Raw genomic sequence first — 20,111 nt, forward strand, 5'->3', positions numbered from 1 at the left:
TTTAATTAGAAAATGTATTTGATAATTATGGTCTACCTGTTTAGGTTTTGTTCTGTTTATAAATGCTGCCTTAATACAGCCCTGATCTTTCTCTCAGGTCTTGCATGGTAGTTTTCCTTTGGGTTTAAAGGAAATGATGATCAGCCTTATGCTTGTTCTGTTTCCAGGTGCCAGTAAAAGAGACTCTTTGGAAATGATAGCTCAACAAACAGACGTTTAATGTTCTACAGTGACCTACTACAGTTAGTCATAGATTGACTTTAAAATGTTGAGTGCTTAAAACCAGACCAAAATGAGTTTCTCAGGTTTCCTCAGTGGTTTGGTTTTGGGTTTTATTTTTCTCTGGTGGGGCAAGAGGGCTACAGTGGAGGATCTAAACAACTATATTTGTTGTTTGTAATCTATTTTTGTCTGCTTATTTTTCCCCAATACCTGTTTGTTGCTGATGTAACATGAAATCAAATAGAACATTTTTTAATCTCTTGAAAGAAGGGATATCGTGCTGAAAGTCAGTGTATACTATGTAGTATAAAGAGCATGACTTTGAGTGGGCTTGGTGCCCCATTATCAAAAGGTGACAGTTACAAAGTTTTACAGTTGCTTATTCACATGATTGATGCAGGTTTGTGAAATTCCAAAACTGTGCAAAAGCATCTGGTAGTCTTGTTGAAAGAATAAATTTATTTTTACAAGATAAAACGTTTTTAAAAGAACACATCAGTACTGATTTAGAATTAGAAAAAATAATGATGTGAGCAATTCAGTACCCTGATGTGATTTTAAATTTGGTATATGCTGGTGATTTGGGGATTGTGAAAGTTCATTTTCAGATGTGTTTTGCTTTAGTACACTGCTTTGACACTGGGGGGGAAAGGCAAAATAAAAACTATATTTTGCACTCTTGTATTCTCTCTGATTATGTAGCAACAGTAGTTAATTAACAGTATTCTTCTCAGAGCTGTGCTGACATTATTTCCAGTATACTAGAAAGGAAGCAAAAAAGCCATATAAATTCTGGTTTCAGTTAAGAGTGGGAAAAAAATGTTTGCCAAGTTAAAAGGGAGAAAATAGAGATTTAGACCATAGGACTAACAGGATTCTTGGGTTCTATTCCTGACTTTTTCCCAGGCTCTCTTTTGGAGCTTGAACAAGTCACTTAAGCCTGTTCTACACTTAAGTTTTACCAGCATCACTATGTCAGTTAGGGGAATGACAGATTTTTCTCTCTTTAACCAACATAGCTATGCCGATGGAAGCTCATGTGTAGACTTATGGTACATCTACACTGGAAACGTCAAAGCGCTGCTGCAGGAACACTCCCACAGCAGCGCTTTGAAGTGCGAGTGTGGTCGCACGCGAGCACTGGGAGAGAGCTCTCCCAGCGCTCCTGGTAATCCACCTCCATGAGGGGATTAGCTCCGAGTGCAGCTCCCGGCACTCAGAGCCAGTCCACACTAGAGCTTTAAAGCTCTCAGACTTGCTGCGCTCACCAGCAAATTAGAGCACTATAAAAACACACCCACCCGAGTACAGCAAGTGCCGCACTGTAAAGCGCCAGTGTAAACAGTGCCCCAGCGCTGGGAGCTACGCCTCTCATCTCGCTGCGACCACACAAGCCGCGTTAAAGCGCTGCCATGGCAGTGCTTTAGTGTTGCCAGAGTAGACTAGCCCTTAGGCTTGTGTGATTTTCTGACCCTCTGCGTCTCAATTGAGTTGTTTATAAGATGTAGAACTCTTGTTTGTGGAGCGTTTGAGAGCATTGGGTGAAAGGCCCTAGGTAACTGAAAAGTGATATTATTGTGGCCTGCTCCAAGACCCCTCTTCATTTCTTCCATAATACAGTTATCCTAATGGTAGCAAAAAGCACCCTCTGGATATACACAGACTGAAATAAATTCAAGTTTGTGAGCCTTCACAGGTTCCAAAGACCTTGTTGAGAGTAAGTGTACTTTACTGGTTGGTCAGGAGAGGCCTCAATCTTGGTACAAGGAGAGTCAGTGCCATATTTTTCCAATTTGCTCTGTAGTGAGGAAGCTCAAGGCTACTGCATATGAAAGAGAGAGTGCCAAAACCTTTGGAGTAATGAGATTGGTGGTGCCTCTTTACTCATGTGAGATCAGCGACTGACCTTGCAGCTTCAGAGATTAAAAAAAAAAGTATTTTTCAAGTTAGTAATGTTCTGAATGCTCCTCTTACACAGGTCATCTGGCTTTGGAGCATTATTCTAAAGCTGCTGGATTTTGCAATATTATATGCAGGTAACCTTTAAAACATGGGTTTATGTAGAGGTGAAATAGTATTTCTGTCAGTGTCTTGTATAACACTGCCAAAGGGTGAGTGAGAAGTTCAGCAGCAATAAATCCTGCCAATGTAGAGTGAGACTTCATGCCGTGCTAGGGAGCTCCAGTCCATCAGATAATTTCCATTGCCTGTGAAGTCTGCTTTTATTCTTTTAAATGACTCGACATCTCTTCTTTCTCTGATCTGTCCTATTTTCCCCACCATCGTGTGCTGACTCAACAGTAAGGCTATGTGTCGTTACACGCCACAGTGAAACGTCCACTGTGTCCATGTTGTGGTGTGTAGCTGTGTGTGTCAGTGAACAGCCCTGGCAGAGGGGAGACAGCAGGGAAAGGCTTCATCCTCTCACCAGTTGGAGCCTTTCCGTTCTGCCAGAGTTTCTCTGCGGCAGAGAGAGGGCTCCAGCAGCAGGGAACTGGCAGAGCCTTTCGCACTTCCTCCCACCTGCCAGTGCCTTGCTCCGCTGCTGGAGCTTTCCTGCGATGGAGAAAGGCTCCTCCAGCAGGACACTACGCTGCTAAAAATAGCAGTGTTGATTGAGAGGCACAGCTTGGGCAAAGAGAGAACTGTGTAGCCCACAACCTTTACACTCCTAAGCTGTGCCTCACTGTCTGCACTGCTGGTGTATGTACGCTACGTACGGCTGAAAGAAGCGTACGTTGTAGATGCACCTGGCTGGCCTGAAAGTTAAGGTTTCCCACTTCATCAGCAGGACCTTAAAGGGAGTGAACTTGCTGTCTGTCCACATTTCCCACAGCTGGCAGGGTGACTGTAGGGGTGAGAAACTCACTGCCTGGCCCAGATATCTTCCTCTGGTAGCAGAAGGGAAGGAAGCTAATAGCCAGGCTTCTGCCCTCTGGCCTCCCCCGCCCCCCGTTATGCTCTGACCCTGTATGCTGTGACAGCATGGAACACACCCCTCCACTCCCCTTACACAGATGGTCTAGCTAATGAGTAAATTTCTGAAGGAAGTAGAGATGTGAATCAGGATGATTAACGTAACATCCATAGCTATATTTTAAAAATCAGATCAAAAAGTAAATGCAAGAGCTGGATGTAGGATGTTTTATAGGTCTTTAAAAAAAAGTTTTCTATCGAGACTTTTAGATGGTCTCTCCCCCCCCCCCCAGGTGTTGGGGTTGGGAGGTGTTTGAAGATAGGATAAATAAAAAGTTAAATTTCAATCCTCCACTAAACGCTTTCAGAGATTAAGGGTATACAGATTATTGTCTTCCTACCATCCATGTTCTCTAAAATCAAGTTTCTTCACTTCCTGTCCATGGTGAAAGGCTCTTTTTCCTGTCTGCACAGTTATGCCTTTCACTTTTTAAGCTTCTCTTGATGGTTTTATTTGATACCCTCCTCGCTATCCATTCTGGTGATATATTCTTATTTACAATCCCACCATCCAGCAAGATGAACGGAAGTTTGAAACCCTTTCCTGTAAAGCTTTTCACAGGGACCGAGTAATCCTGCCTGCAGACTCTGGTTTCTTTCCTGTTGAAATTTCAGACGCTCATTTAAGAGAGGAAATGGTTTTCCTCAGTGTGTTAGAACATGTTCTTCTGATAAGGATAAATTGAGGTACAAGCTAGACGTTAGGAAAGAACTTGAGATATTGGGCCCAATCCACAGTGAAAGTCCAGGTGATGTGCAAAGGTGACTTTCACACTAATGTACACTCCCCTGATTCTCATGCTGCTCTCTGCAGGCTGTTCCTTCTGCAGCCTCTTCCCACTGAAGCCTGCTCTCTCTTATGCTGGGTTGAAATGGACAGAGAGCCAAAAATGCAGTTTAGGATGAATGTGCCATTTGGGATGTCATACAAGATTAGGGTTGGAAGAGACCTCAGGAGGTATCTAGTCCAACCTCCTGCTCAAACCAGGACCAACACCAACTGAATCATCCCAGCCAGGGCTTTGTCAAGCCAGGCCTTAAAAACCTCTAAGGATGAAGATTCCACCATGTCACTAGGTAACCCATTCCAGTGCTTCATCACCCTCCTAGTGAAAGTGTTTCCTTATATCCAACCTAGACCCCCCCACTGCAATTTGAGACCATTGCTTCTTGTTCTGTCATCTACTACTATTGAGAACAGCTGAGCTCCATCCTCTTTGGAACCCCCCCTTCAGGTAGTTGAAGGCTACTATCAAATCCCCCCTCACTCTTCTCTTCTGCAGACTAAACAAGTCCAGTTCCCTCAGCCTCTCCTTGTAACTCATGTGCCTCAACTCCTGATCATTTTCATTGACCTTCGCTGGACGCTCTCCAATTTGTCCACATCCTTTCTGTAGTGGGGGGCCCAAAACTGACGCAATACTCCAGATGTGGCTTCACCGGTGCCTAATAAAGGGGAATAATCACATCCACCAAGCAGAGGAGACCTCCTCCTACTCATTCAGGAGTAAGGGGCCTTTTCTCCAGAGAGAAAAAGGCCTCTCTTTCTGAAGCTGTCCTAGATCTGGTGGAGCACTTACAGTATTCGATGGAATGTAAACGTCCCTTGAGGTAACAAAATCTGAAGAGTTTAGGATGGAATTTGCCTGGGGACCTACGAAGGAAAGCATGCACTAGGAGCTCTTGCTCAAGAATATTCTTGGCTTCTCTGGTTCTCAAATGGGACTGAGGCCCTGGTATTTACCACATGATCTAGGTCACATTGGAGGGCATCTCCTTGAAGAAAGTGAATCTTTAAATGAAGTTCAGAGCCAAAAATCTCCAGACCAGGGAGGTGAGCAGCAGGAAATGGCAAGCCTTGCCTGTCTTAATGATATTCTATACATCAACAGCCTCCATGACAGCAACAAAAAAAAAGTGGATTACCAAGAGAACAAGGTCTAATATTTTCCTCATCTCTCTCAGCTGTTAGTTATAGCAGTTTACGTTCCTCTCAAGATCTGTGATTCATAGAAGTGACACCTAGTAGAAGGAAGAAAGAATTGAAGGCAAAGCTAAGGCCGTTCAGTGCGTCCTTGTATTGCATCCTCCAAGTGAAACCTAAATAGTTTAGGTTGATCTCGATGGAGCAGCTCTAGTAATAGCTGGGTTAGTCCTGAAGGATGCAAGCTGCTTTCCCACCTTTCCAAAGACAAGGCTGTGTGGCTTGTTATCAAAGCTTCCTTCACAATCATGATGGTTAGAAACATAATTTTGTTTTAAAATGAGCAGCTTGGATTCTGGAACACAATTCTCAGCAAATTCCACAGCTGCAAAACAGCAGGATCCCCAAATATAAATGAGTTCCACTGTAACTTATGACTGTGCAAGGCAACAATCATATGAAAATAGCAACGCTGAAAAACTGGAAGGCAGTGGCTTGTGGCTGGATAGGTTAAACATATCTCATTCCATTGCTGGAATGAATTTATATTCTTTCTGGCAGTTTTCCTGAAGTTTTATAGGGATTCCCCAATGCAACAACAAGCAATCTTTCTTTTAATAAAAACAGGAGTACTTGTGGCACCTTAAAGACTAACAAAATTATTTTAGCATGAGCTTTCGTGAGCTAAAGCTCACTTCTTCGGATGCATAGAATGGAACACACAGACAGGAGATATTTATACATACAGAGAACATGAAAAGGTGGAAGTATGCATACCAACAGGCAGAGTCTAATCAATTGAGATGGTTTGCGGATACAGACTAACACGGCTGCTACTCTGAAACCTTTCTTTTAATAGTATCACTAGATGCATTGTAACTTGTGCCTAGACATACTCTGATCTGTTCAGATAAAACTTAATTGTATTTCTGACATTGCTCAATAAGGGATCTTTAAAACTCACCTAGCAAACTAGAAGGGCTCTATTTTTAACATTGTTCCAAAGATGTGCAATGGAACCTAAAAATATTACTATGCATCAGGTGAAAATACACTTTTTAAAATGTGTTTCATGGGAGAGCCAATAACAGCTGTTGGCCTACCAAGTAAAGAACATTTATAGTTTAAAGAAACTTTAATATTTAGAGGAGATGTTAGTTTGTCTTTAAAATTTCCATAAGCAAAGGGCTGGCTTAACAAGAGAAATCTATAATTATCCTACAGCACTTTTCACAGAGAAAAACTTTCAGTGTTGGTGCCTCAGCAAAATTCCAATGAACGTACTTAATCTCTTTTCCCCTCAGTTCTTCCCTGAAATTGAAACTGCGTAGGTTATCTTTTACCTTCTGTCCAAGCAGTATGATTGTGCACTATACAACAGTGTGCTTTACTAGCTAACATGGAAATTTCAGTTTGTGAAGTGGTTTGGGACCTTTTGGATTAAAGGCATCATATAAATGTAAAATGCAATGAAAATATTAACCAATAATTTCCACTGACATTTCTGGGGACTACTGAGGACTCAACACTTTGAAAATCAGGCCACTTATTTAGGAGCCTAAATTCAAGCATTTTTTTTAAATATGGACCTATGTACTGAAAGTGCAAGTGTGAAAGTTTCCAAAGTGGGTGTCGCCTCTTCTGCCCCAGGAGCTCACATTATCCTGACCAAATAATCTTTAAAAACACCATCAACCCTTAATATATTTAGCTATTAAAGCCCTTGACAAAACCTCAGAACTCCTTTGCATCCTCAAATACAACAAAACAAGAGATTGCTTTTACGGAAAGGTTGTGAGTGTTCAAGATAAGAAGCCTCCTTCCTGAGCATATCTACTTTGCCCACCAACACCGGAATAATCTGCCCACAAAAACCAGCCCAGCATAAGGGTCATTCTCCAGTGCTGCAGAGCTAATGTGGGGGCTCATGCCTCACATGATCCCTGTTGCAGATTTAACAGATGAACAGGGGTGCCGGTAAGGAGAATGGGAAGTTGATGTGATTGCACTGCCATTGGCCATTATCTTTGAAAACTCGTGGCGATCGGGAGTCCCGGACAATTGGAAAAAGGCAAACATAGTGCCCATCTTTAAAAAAGGGAAGAAGGAGAACCTGGGGAACTACAGACCGGTCAGCCTCACCTCAGTCCCTGGAAAAATCATGGAGCGGGTCCTTAAGGAAACCATTTTGATGTACTTGAAGGAGAGGAAGGTGATCAGGAACAGTCAACATGGATTCACCAAGGGCAAGTCATGCCTGACTAACCTGATTGCCTTCTGTGATGACATAACTGGCTCTGTGGATATGGGGAAAGCAGTGGACGTGATATATCTTGTCTTTAGGAAAGCTTTTGATATGGTTTCCCACAGTATTCTTGCCAAAAGTTAAAGAAGTATGGATTAGATTAATGGACTATAAGGTGGGTAGGAAGTTGGCTAGATTGTTGGTCTCAGTGGGTAGTGATCAATGACTCGATTTCTAGTTGGCAGCTGGTATCAAGCGGAGTGCCCCAGGGGGTCGGTCCTGGGGCCGGTTTTGTTCAACATCTTTATTAATGATCTGGATGATGGGATGGATTGCACCCTCAGCAAATTCAGAGATGACACTAAGATGTGGGGAGAGGTATATATGCTGGAGGGCAGGGATAGGGTCTAGACGAATTGGAGGATTGGGCCACAAGAAATATGATGAGGTTCAACAAGGACAAGTGCAGAGTCCTGCACTTAGGACGGAAGAATCCCATGCACCACTACAGGCTGGGGACCGACAGGCCAAGCACCAGTTCTGCAGAAAAGGACATGGGGATTACAGTGAATGAGAAGCTGGATATGAGTCAGCAATGTGCCTTTGTTGACAAGAAGGCTAACAGCATATTGGGCTGCATTAGTAGGAGTATTGCCTGCAGATTGAATGAAGTGATTATTCCCCTCTATTCGGTACCGGTGAGGCCACATCTGGAGTATTGCGTCCAGTTTTGCCCCCCCCCCCCAGAGAAAGGATGTTGACAAATTGGAAAGACTCCAGGGGAGGGCAACGAAAATGATCAGGGGGCTGGGGCACATGATTTATGAGGAGAGGATGAGGGAAGTGGACTTGTTTAGTCTGCAGAAGAGAAGAGTATGAGGTGGGGGGGTTGATAGCAGCCTTCAACTACCTGAAGGGAGGTTCCAAAGAGGATGGAGCTCGGCTGTTCTAAGTGGTGGCAAATGACAGAACAAGAAGCAATGGTCTCAAGTTGCAGTGGGGGAGAGCTAGGTTGGATATTAGGAAACACTATTTCACCAGGAGGGTGGTGAAGCACTGGAATGGGTTACCTAGGGAGGTGGTGGAATCTTCATCCTTAGAGGTTTTTAAGGCCCGGCTGGACAAAACTCTGGCTGGGATGATTTAGTTGGTGTTGTTCCTGCTTTGAGCAGGGGATTGGACTAGATGACCTCCTGAGGTCTCTTCCAACCCTAATCTTCTATGATGCTGTCTATCATAAACCAAGACTACTATACATAATCTGGTCCTTCATGTCCTCTGAAAAGGCAATACCTTTTCTCAGCTTGGAGCACTTGCTTACCCACTTAAGGAGGAAAGAGGAATTTACTATCTCTGTTTCAGGGTTTCCAAAAAGATCACGAAAAGTGGGGGAAAGCACAATACCAGGGCTTAACTTCAAGTGGTTAAATCAGCTCATCCAATTCAAGAAATTCAAGATGGAGACCCTCCAATCGGCTTGAGTAGTCATAGAGCTGGTGGAACGTCTTATGTTGGTCAACCTGGAAGACTCGTACCCTTCACGTATGGATTGTGAAAGTTCAGAAGTACCTGGGATTTGCCATAGTTTTCCATCTCTGAGATTTTCACAGGAAACAAAACAATCATGCTGCCTCATTTCTGTAATCTGATCTGTGAAAAACTGGGGGGGGCCATGGTTAGTTCATAGGAGTGGGAGTATTGGACTCCTGAGTTCTAATCTAGCCTGTGACACTGATCTTCTGCACCCTGGGACAACTCTCTTAATCTCTACCATTATTTCCATCTGTAAATTGTACATAATAAAGGGTGTTGGGCGGATTATTTAACTGATGCTTGAAGAGTGCTTTGCCAATAAGATTGGTGCACATTGAGGCACAGTGTAAGGCTTGTTCAATTAGGCCATTTAAAAACTTTATTTTTTCACTACTGTAAAATGACTTGTATTAGTTTTTAGGGTACACAGTGATTTTTATTGGATCAATGATGAGGTTGACCCAGATGTGGTTGTGAGCTGTTTTTTAATATACAATTGTAAGATTTCGTTACAGTGGATACAATATATATGAATATAAATAAAACGTGCTATATAAGTACTAAGTATTATTAATTTTCCAGGATACTCATAGGTACGTAGTTCCCGAGGCACATTATCATCCTTATTATTCTCTTCTGTATCTTTTCCAGTATCCTTCCTGTACTGAAGATGTGGCCTTGCTAGCCATTTGCACACTGCATGACAATCTTTTCTGATTTCTGTTGTGTCCCTCTTTTCTGATGTATTCTGGAATCCTGCTGCTGGGTATCCTATTTCTTTCTTTCCCTCCAGTATTTTCCATTGGAATCTTTTCTTGATCACTGTGTTACATCTTGAACAACTAATGTCCTGAACAACAGGACATTAGTCCCCATTTTCAGTCTTCAGCTCTGTCCTCATTACCAAGATTTCTTGGTTTAGGTCTTATATAGTACTAATTTATCACTTTAGGTCAGCTGACATTTCCATTTTTGTTCTGAACCCAAAGATGAATTTTTGGGGAAAGTATAGGCCAAATCTCTTAAGCTGTTCTTGAGTTTGGTAAGTTTGGGATGGAAGGACTTTTCACACTTCAAGAAAATGATTTTTGCTCAGACATGAACAGATTAAAAATGACTGAATTTTGCATGTGAATCTTTCTGATAGTCTAGATTTCTTTGATAACTAGTTCATTTAGTTATTTACAAGCAGATACATTAAAACAATTCAGTGATAAACCTGTGAACACTTTCTCATTTTGTGCACTGTAGGTACTTTGCCAACAGTAGAAACAGCAGTACTTGCTACAGTATATTAACATCTATATAGAAAGTTTTTGGCTTTCTCTACTGTCAGAGTTCATTCTCCTTATAAATCCTGGAAGGGCAAACTGTGGCATTTACAATGTCTGCTGGTGAATCCAAGCTTCAGTAGCTCTAGATTAAAAAAAAAAAAACCCATGGAAATGAAAGTATAAAAATGTATATTACTTGTATTACTAAGGCTAAAAGGTTAGGAAGTGGAAGAATTTATAGGGCTCATTGCAGTATTAAACTTGGCTAGTTATATCAGTTACATCTTGTTTTCCTGTGTTTCCTTTTGAATGCGTGCTTTAATAAAACGTATTAAGTGTATACCAGACATATAGGACAAGCAATATGACTGAGGCCTGGTCTACACGACACAGTTTGACGCAAGGTAGGTCAGGTAGGCAGGAAGCTGCCTCTCGGTTTTAAAGCCCTGCCAATTTTTGAAATTCCTTTTCCTGATTGCCTGGCTTGACGAGTGCATTTGATAGCTCTCCATTGTTAAGTGTAACTTCCCAGCTGACCATGCCAGCTATGCACTGCAGACACTCTCCTGCCTGGAATAGATAGGAGATATTGACTTTCCTGGGTTTGTGGGGAAAAGAGGCTGTGAGGTGCAGCTCTGATCCCACATTTCTATGGCCGGACATCTATGAGCAGATTGCTCAGGGGATACAGGAGAAGGGCTACAGCAGGGACTAGCCGCAGTGCTGTGTGAAAGCCAAGGAGCTACGTCAGGCATACTAGAAGGCCAGGAAGGTCAACAGTTGATCTGACGCAGAGCCGCAGGCCTGCCACTTTTACAAAGAGGTACGTGCCATCTTGGGCAGAGACCTCACCCTCTCCTCTGAGAGAGCACTGTGGATACTTCTGAGGAGCCCGAGTCACAGGCCTCTGCCATGAACAATGGTGAGGAAGAGGTAGATGAGGAGGAGGAGGATGCGGGTCAGGCGACTGGGGGATCCAGCTGTGCAGCAAGCCAGGACCTGTTTTTTCCTCCGCTGCAGTTCAGCCAGTCCCGACAATTGAGCATGGGTGAGCCAGATGCATGGGAGAGGAACTTGTGGTAAGTGTGGTGTTTACTTTGAAATTACAGGGAATGCACACTCAAAGTAGCAGGACTCATCTTTTGATTTGCTCATTTTTTAATTGTGCTAGAAGAGAGAGTGAAACAAACCAGAGGTAGAGTGGCTGTCTGCTTTTCATTCCCCCCCTAGTGTTAGGTAGTGGGGGCTACATGGAGCAGTTTGTTTATGTGCACCAAGATGTCCCATGAATCTTCTGTAGAGATCTTGATGAAACTTCCATGGAGGTAGTCTGCTATCCTCTGCCGAAGGTTTCTGGGGAGGGCTGCCTTATTTCTTCTGCCGCAGCAGGACCCTTTCCCATGCCACTTAGCGATTACTTCAGCAGGCACCATTGGCTAGCAGCATACAGGTCCGGGCGACGTCGGGACGCCAGCAGCAGCTGTGTGTTCTCTGCCAGGAGTGAGAGATCAGCTAAAATCACTACTGCCTGTGTGGAAAATGGTGCCCTAATCTGTTCCATTGGCATATACACCTACAATCGTGCCAGCGAGCTGTTCTCCTCTCATTTCCCCAACTCGCCCTACCACCCTGCCCCCGAGGGCCATACTCACCATGGCTGGTGCTATGACCGACACTATGCCCTATCAGTCCCAAGACTGTCGTGCTTACAACTTCTGGAGAGCAAGGGGAGTGAGTTCAGTATCTTAAGTTTTGATCTCCATCGTGAATACACTGGCAATGGTAGCTCTGTGTGCTGTATCTGCAGCTGCTGCATTGCGGCCTTCAGAATCTTCCCCCTTCACACCCATGGAATGCCTGAGCCAGATAAGGAGAAGAAAGAAGGCTCAGGATGACATGTTCCAGGAGATCCTGCAAGCCATTGCTGCATCTGGGAACGAGCACAGGGCTTGGAGAATCACCCTAGCAGACAACATGGACAAGGTAAGAGTAGAGAGGAGAAAAGAAAAGGAGAGGGGCATGCATCAGGAGATGCTTGTGCTTCTCAGACAGCAAACAGATGCTGCAAACTCTGGTGGACCTGTAGGTTCAACACACCTGTGTTCGCCTCCTTCTGCAGAATATAGAAAGCTCTATATCATGATCTTCCTATACCTCCCCTCCCCCAGACAACATTCAACATGGTGTCAGGTGTCAGTGCACTACCCTTATCACTCCTCCGAGGGGACATTACTGAAAATAACAGCTTCACATACGCTGATCTGTGAAAGACACGGTTGGTGTATTTGTACCTGAAATGGAAATGACTGTTCTTTCCCCTTCGTAAGTTCTGTTCGGTTAATTTATTAAGTTTTATTAAGTTCTAATTTTTTTTTATTTGCCTGGTTCATGTTACGGAATAAAATTATATTTTTTGGAACATAATTTATCTTTATTAGTTCACAACTTATGCTGGCTAGTGATGAACTGGTCTGACAGCAATCAATTTCCTGTTACTGCACTGTGTCACAGAACCCATAACATCATTTGCAAACAATATTAATAGGTGCATTGATGATGTTAAATTCCTACATACACAGCAATCACTACAAGATTCATTCCAGGCCACAAAAGAGAGAGGCCATGTAGAGCGTATTACAGCAACGCACACTGCTCTGACTCACTATTAAAATGGTCTTTCAAAGCCTCCCTGAGCCATATAGCTCAAATTCAGCAGACAGCTGCTCTACCCTTGCAGCTGGGAGAAACTTTTCATCCCGGGGAAACTTTTCCCCCTTTGCTTCACAGATACAATGCAGGACATAGCAGGCAGCAATAGCCATTGAGCTATTCTGCTCACTGAGATCCAATCTTATAAATAAACAATGCCAGTGTTATTTACTCCTCTTCAGAACACAAGAACTAGGGGTCACCAAATGAAATAAATAGGCAGCAGATTTAAAACAAATACAAGAAAGGTTTTTTTTTTCCCACACAACGCACACTCAACCTGTGGAATTCTTTGCCAGAGGATGTTGTGAAAGCCAAGACTATTACTGGGTTCAAGAAAGAACTAGATAAGTTCACGGAGGATAGGTCCATCAATGGCTATTAGCCAGGATGTGCAGGGATGGTGTCCCTAACCTCTGTTAGCTAGAAGCTGGGAATGGGTGATGAGTTGGATCACTTGATGATTACCTGTTCTGTTCATTCCCTCTGGGACACCTGGCATTGGCTACTGTCGGAAGACAGGTTACTGGGCAAGATGGATCTTTGGTCTGACCCAGTATGGCCCTTCTTATGTTCAGTAACCAAATGACCAAAGGCACATTCTGCTGTCATTCTGCACCTGCTGAGTTTATAGTTGAAGTGCTCCTTTGTGCTGTCAAGATGACCAGTGTACAGCTTCATGAGCCATGGGAGGGGGTTGGCTGAGTTGTCTAGGATCACTGTTGGCAATTCAATATTCCCAATGATAATCTGCTGGTCAGGAAAGAAAGTCCTTCCTTGCATCTTTTTGAGCAATCTTATGTTCGTAAAAATGCACATGTCATGCACCTTCCCTGACCAGCCCACACTGATGTTGGTAAAGCATCCCTGGTGATCCACCAGCTCTCGTAGAAAACGGCCCTTGAGGTGGATTTCCTGACTCCATAATGATTCCTGACAGATCAGTAGCAATCTGGCAGTGAAAGTTTCCACAGTGTAATCACCACTCGCTTCTCAACTGTCAGTGGAGCTCTAAATTTGGTGTCTCTGCGCTGACAGGGGCTGTGGTGAGCCTTGTGCGTCCGTAAGTTCTGCAGCCACTGCTAGTCATCCCAAACCTGCACTGCAATGCACTCCTACAAGTCAGTGCTTGTTTCTTGGGCCCAGAACCAGTGTGCTGCCATTTCCAGGTGCTCTGTGGACTCCGCCAACAACCTTGAATTGTTTCTTTCTGTGTCCCACAGCAGTTCAGCCTCCAAAAAATCGGCATGTTCCCCACCGCTCCTCTTGCAGGTCTACAAATACTGCAGGATCAGGTACCTTTTGCTTGCAGCACTCATGAAAATAGTGAAGAGCTGTGCAGGCTCCATGCTTCTGTCAGCTGGCAGACAACGAGGAGTGATGCATGGATTTGTGGGACTTCAAAAAGAAGGCATGAAATATTATGGGCTCCGGATTAAATGATGTGATGGAGAACACAGTATTATGGGAAGTTGACCTCATACTCCCAGTCACCCCTGCACAACTCATTTCAACCCCATCAGGCACTTCGAGAACTTCCCAGAAGACCCTGCACTGGAAGGTGGCGAGTGCACAGTAGGATACCTCCCCACAGTGGACTGCATTCTGCATTGATACAAGTGCTCTTGGTAAAGATGCGCACTGCCGATACACGGAGCCAGGTGTGCACGCACACACAAGTAATTTAAAAACTGCAGTGGCTGTGTGCTGATGTAATTTAGGTCAATTTAAATTTGTAGTGTAGACATGACCTGAGTTAGCATTATTATTTACTAAACACTGATGATCAGGATTATGGGTATGGACCCATGTTTTCAAAGACCCCTTTTCTGACATACTCTGCTGCATATAGGCAGTCTGTATAGGTAGGCACTTTGCCCACATCACCATAGTATCTGAGCCCATTGCAATCATCAGTATATTAAATGAATACACCCGCTTTTTACAGATGGTGAACTGAGCACAGGGTAGATTAAATGACGTGCCTAAAGTCACACAGGAAATGTAGAATATCCGTAAATCTTTCCTGCTTGCATCAGCACTTTCAAAGGCCTTGGGTTAGGTACCCAAATAAGTGGTGTGATTTATTTTTTCTCCAGAGATGCTTATCACATGCAGCCCTTGTTGAATATGTACATCTTCCATTATCTTCATCTTTAAAAATTAGACAACATATTTAGATGGATAAATGTAGGCATCTAAATTGGCAGATGATGTCCTTAGTTTTCTGTGCACCCGCAGGAAAATAGAGATTTCAAAATGTTGTTTGAGTTCCTAGATGGGTTGAAAATTAGCTGAGAATACTGCATGGGCAAAGTTCCATCTGTGAAAGTTAGAGTGGCTTTTTTTAAGACAGCACTGTAGTTCTTGTCTAGGGTTGGACTATAAAAGTAATGGGAGCAGAGGGGAAGCCCCTGTTAAGGGTTTAACCCTAGTGCTTTATTAGGACATTGAATAGGATGTGTGAGAGGGAGAGGTTTGCCAAGTAGCCAGCCTCCCTGGATCTCATTCCTCAAAGTACTCTGGCAGTCATTTGTACCAAGGAAGAGGAGAGTTGACAGGGTCTGGGAGACTAGGACTTCACAGCAGTGAAATTGACCTTGGTGAGAATGGTTTTGGAGTATGTTGATTTTCCTTTTTTTGCAGGTGGCACGATGCTGTCTGGGCAGCCTCATGGATGTCGGTGGTATCCGCTGCGGCCACAACAGCATAGATCTGCATGGCCTGTTCCCGTGTTTGCTTGTCCATGAGGACACTGATTGGTTACTGATCTTGCTGAGCAGTATTACAAGGAAGTATTACGGATGTAAGGATGCTGCAGAATGGCTGATACCAGTGATGTCCTAAATAGTCTGCTTAGATGAGTCCATAGAAGGGGTACCAAGGACCAGGCTGCTCTTAATTGGCACTGGGAGGAAATAGCTGGGCTTGATCATGCTCTCCAACCATTCAGTGCAGAGATGGGGGACCATCACCTTGTTCAGCCTGTACCTCTGCAATGCTTGCACCTCTGGTATTTTCAGGAAACTCTTGTATGGCTGATAGACCTTATGTGAAGGGTAAAGGCAGGGGCGGCTCCAGGCCCCAGCATGCCAAGCGCGGGGGGTGATCTGCCGGCGCCGTGAGGGCGGCAGGCAGGCTGCCTCTGGTGGTTTGCCTGCGGAGGGTCCGCTGGTCCCGCAGCTTCGGGGGACCGCCTGCAGGCAAACCGCCGGAGGCAGCCTGCCTGCTGTGCTTGGGGCGGCAAAATCACTAGAGCCACCCCTGGGTAAGAGTGTGTCCTCTTCTGCCATTTGCACTTCCTTAGTCTTCTCCTAATATATGAGCTCAGCATCACTGCTTATTCCTCACCTTCCTCTCCCTGACTCTGTTTGCTGCACCCGCCCCCACAGCATCTTCCCTGGCTTGTTCCCTTCTCTGGCTTGTCTCTTTCCTGCAACATTATCCCTCCTGAATATCTCCTTCTCTCCCTGTTTAGATGTATGTGTTTAGGGAGCTGAGGGGTGGGGAGGGTTGTGCTGCTGCTTCTTGCAACCAAGCAGCAAACACAGCATCCAAAGGGGTGATTTGAGGAGTACTTTTAATGGTGTCTTCTACCGGTAATTCTACCGGTATCTCTGGATGATGCATGCCTGCGTCACTACAAGGATGTTGTCAAGTATCAGAAGGGTAGGTGTGTTAGTTGGATCTGTAAAAAGCGACAGAGTCCTGTGACACCGTATAGACTAACAGACGTATTGGAGCATGAACTTTCGTGGGTGAATACCCACTTCGTCACAAGCATGTGTGCATCTAAGTCTGGATGCCCATCTTGCATTTCTGAAAGTTGGCTTTGACACTTATCCCTGAGACCACTACCCCTGTCCCACCTCTTTGCATTATCTCCATTTTGTCAAGAACATGGTCTGGATGTGCCCATCAATCTCCTCTGAAAATCTCGTGTGCTCCAATCTTCCACTAGCACTTAAACATAACTACCCACTGGGGGACTTGCACGTACACAGACATTCAAAAGTTGCACCCTCGTACCTGAAGCGACTGTAAAGGGTCTGAATTACATACATCTCTTGAATAAAAGGAACACCCAGTACAGTAACAACTAAATGCTACATGTGTGCAAAGAAGCTGAGTTGTGGTTTCTGTGGGAACTGTAAGTGAATCTCTTTGGTTTTGTGTGTCTAAATGCTTAAATTAGTGTTGTATTTATATAGGATTGGGGGTGGGGTTTGGTTGAATATCCTTGCGTTCAGAACTTTCTGAACCAGGTAGCTCTGTATCCACAGCAAAGCAACTGGATTTCCAGTGGGAGTCCTAGGATCTTTTTCTCTTTCTCTCTCATGCTAAGAGAAATCACAATGCACCTGATGTAACATTCCATCACTATCAGAGCTTGCACAGCTGTTTTGTAGGGTCCACAGTTGGGCTACAATAAGAGGCAATAATGGCTTCTTACATAGCAGAGTGTGCAGATAAAACTCCCAATACAATCTTACTTTCTTTTGCCTACTTCTTCTGCTCTAAGCCAAGAATCCTACAATGTACCCTGTTTTAGATGATTCCAAAACATCCTCTTTTTAATACATGGTGTAGTTATACATAGACCAGTCCTAAATTTCTCAGCCTCCTTAAATCCATGTGAATTCCCTAACCTTATAGAACAGTTTACCTGAAAACCATTTTAGCATTGCCTAGTGCATTGTTTTTGATCACCTAGATCTCTTAGTTTCCAGAGGGCAATCAGTTATTTATTTAAACCATTCAGTGGTTAAATTACACTATCTTATAGCTCTATACTGTACATTAATGGTTTAATTAACCATAATTTTAAAAAATCTCACTGTTGTATATGTTGCTTGCTTTTTTACTCAGCCTATTTGTTATTTTGTATTGGTGCCTGACTATTCATTTCTCCCTCCAAATTCACAATTTTTTTAAAAGCTTTTGGATGTTGCACTAAACCTCTAAGCTATTCATGGTTCTGTTATATATGTAAGTGTCCTTTTTAGACATGGATTTTTTTAGACACTTCCCCCTTCCCCACAAGCTCTCCAGTGTTGTGTTCTTAATGCAGACTGACTTTTTTTGGAATCAAATTTTGGGTTAGATACCATTGACATTTAGGCTCTTGGTTTTATACTCAATTTGATGGCTTTCACCATTTGTCATTTGCATACTCAGTTTTTTCAAGCTTTCTTAAAACTTTGCAGATGACTTTTAAAATAGGCAGACCTGTCTCCGCTGAGCAAGTGTGCATGTGTGTATATATAAGAAGTTTCCATCCCTTTGAACATATTTATTTTGTCTTTTGATATTTGGAAGAGAATGGGGCACCTATCCTGATCCTGTAGTGCAGATTCTGTTAAAATTTTGTCATCTATGATGATGTGTTCTTCATGTGTCAGTGCATGTATCCATTTGAGTTGTCTCTGGCTCATCTTGGACCTGACGCTGAGCACTGCTGAGCACCCCACAATTTGCAGAGTTGCGAATGCTCAGAATCTTTCCAGGATCAAGCCCTTGAACACTTTTCTTCAAGTTAAATTCTTGGTGTGGGGCTGGTGGGGCTGGTAGTGCTGATATATGAGATCTTTTCCATAGATACTGCATTTCCACACAGATTCTCCAATGACAGCATAGGGCAAACCTTAGTGCTTGCATTGTGTATCTCCTTTTCCAAGTCCATTGTTTGGTGTTGAATCACACTGTGGTTCAATCTCCTCTCTCTACTCTACTTTCCCTCCACCCCCGAGAAACAAATTAATATCCTTAGATCCCAAATAAATCTTTGATTTTGTATCGTTTATAATAGAAATATCCTAGAAAACAATTCATAAACTTCTAAGCTTGCCTACCTAGTCCTCTGTAGAAGAGTGGAAAACGAAGAGTCAGTTGAAAATGCCAGGTTGTAGTTCACAGATAGCAGTATTTAAGCGGCTTGCTATAATCATATTAGGATAGAATTCGCCAAATTCTTTATTTTTTACACTGCACTAGAATAGACCGTTACTGATTTCTTCCCCCCCCCCCAACCCCCCCTTTGATGATTAGCTTCAAAATTCACTCAGCATAAATGTTTGAGTTCTGCAGCAGTGTACTCTGAAACTGGTGTGAAAAGAGTCTGGGTTGGAGTTTTGTGTCCTTGCACATGAAAGCTCTGGTGCTTTCCTAATAGACTGAAAATGAGACTACTGCTGCTCTATAAGAGGTCTGTTCTAGCCACATTTCTCTGCAGCTTGGCAGATGGTGGCGTGTCAATGGTTTCTTATTGATTGGTTGAATTTGCCTCAGGGTAGTAGGAGGAAAGGTCCTTAAAAATGTGCTTCAGGTCCTTTTTTTGATCTTTGTTTTGTTTCTTTTAAAATACATTTATAAAATATTTCTGTTTAAATCAGAGGAATGGCTGGTAATCAAAATACTGAAGTTATCTGCAAGTAAAAAATAATATTCCTGAAACCCTTAAATATATTATCTCCAAGATCAGAAAGCCAAGAACATTTTATTTACTAAATGATTACGTTACAGTGTTAGAAAAGAAGTGACATTTTTAATTAATATTCAAGACATACGGTGAGTGAGAAAATAAGCTCATTTCATACATCCAGAAATGGTGGAAATAACCTTTCTTCCCCATATAGAAAGTGGGGTGGAAAATTAATATATTCAAGAAGGTTAAATCGTAGCTGCATCACTTACCATTATTTAACAGGCAAAACAGAATATCAGGTATGTGCGCGTGCGCGCACACACACACACACCTCTTAACCCTGTGAAAAGTATTCATAGAGACATCCGTGTATGAAGAAATATAGTAATGTAGGTAATACTATGTATTTGACAAGTCAAAATCACATGTTCATATGGTTTGTCACATTTTAATAAAATAGAACATTTGGAAAATAACATGACCTTTACTTTCAGTAAATAACCTTATTAGGTCCTGCTCCCACTGAAGGTAGTTGCAATGGGATTTCAGTGGGATTCCGTTTTGGCCCATAATAAATAACACTCTTGTGTGATTTCTTTTTGTTTTTCATTCTTCCCCACACCACCAATTTGTGCTTTAAATTTTAAAATGTGAATTGAAAACTCTTCAGGACAGGGACTGTCTTTGTTACGATAAGAATCATAACTGGCTGGAAAACAGTTCCCAAGGAGTAGTTATTAGTCGTTCACAGTCAAGCTGGAAGGGCATATTGAGTGGGGTCCCTCATGGATCAGTTCTAGGCCC

At 43.1% G+C, this 20,111-nt stretch overlaps 1 protein-coding gene across 10 annotated transcripts in view; it reads left to right on the forward strand.

Annotated features, from left to right (window-relative positions):
• The window catches only part of ELAVL4 (ELAV like RNA binding protein 4), a 130,103-nt gene that overhangs the window by 30,509 nt on the left and 79,483 nt on the right, over positions 1–20,111 (forward strand). The window contains exon 1 of one of the 10 annotated variants that reach the window (XM_045028087.1): positions 15,570–15,689. The exons of the other annotated variants lie outside the window; for them this stretch is intronic. The gene's annotated coding sequence lies outside the window, so the exon portion shown is untranslated. Of the gene's footprint in view, positions 1–15,569; positions 15,690–20,111 lie in introns of those variants that run through there. 10 annotated transcript variants of the gene reach the window in all.

The sequence above is a fragment of the Mauremys mutica genome, chromosome 8 (assembly GCF_020497125.1).
Source record: "Mauremys mutica isolate MM-2020 ecotype Southern chromosome 8, ASM2049712v1, whole genome shotgun sequence".
Classification (NCBI taxonomy): domain Eukaryota; kingdom Metazoa; phylum Chordata; order Testudines; family Geoemydidae; genus Mauremys; species Mauremys mutica.